This window comes from Lupinus angustifolius, chromosome LG03 (assembly GCF_001865875.1).
Source record: "Lupinus angustifolius cultivar Tanjil chromosome LG03, LupAngTanjil_v1.0, whole genome shotgun sequence".
NCBI classification, from domain to species: domain Eukaryota; kingdom Viridiplantae; phylum Streptophyta; class Magnoliopsida; order Fabales; family Fabaceae; genus Lupinus; species Lupinus angustifolius.
The window spans coordinates 23,177,176-23,177,834 of NC_032011.1; positions in this window are offsets into that span (position 1 = coordinate 23,177,176).

Genomic DNA, 659 nt, shown 5'->3' on the forward strand with positions numbered 1-659 from the left:
TCATCCTCATCCTCATCCTCATTCTCGTCCTCATCCTATCCTAATCCTCATCCTATACCACTTCCTCATCTTATCCTTATCCTCATCCTCATCCTCTACCACATTCTCATCCTCATCCTGTCCTCATCCTCATTCACTTCCTCATCCTATCCTCCTTCTCATCCTCATTCTATCCTCATTCTCATTTTCGTCCTCATTCTTTCCTCTTCCTCATCCTCATCCTCCTCCTCCTCTACCTCTTAATCCTATCCTTATGCTCATTCTCCTTCTATCCTCATCCTCATCCTCATCCTCATCCATATCCTCATCCTCGTCCTCATCCTCATCCTATCGTAATCCTTATCCTCATCCTCATCCTCATTCTTATCCTCATCCTCTTCCTCGTCCTTATCCTCATCCAACTCCTATCCTCATCCACATCCTCCTCCTATCCTCATCCTCGTCCTCATCCTCGTCCAAATCCTCGTGCTCATCCTCATCCTTATCCTCATCTTCATCTTCAACCTCTTCCTCATCTTATTCCTCATCCTACCCTGATCCTCATCCTCATCCTACCCTCATCCTCATCCTCACCCTATCCTCATCCTCATCCTCATCCTCATCCTCATCCTCATCTTATCCTCATCCTCTTCCTCATCCTATCCTCCTCCTCATTCTCG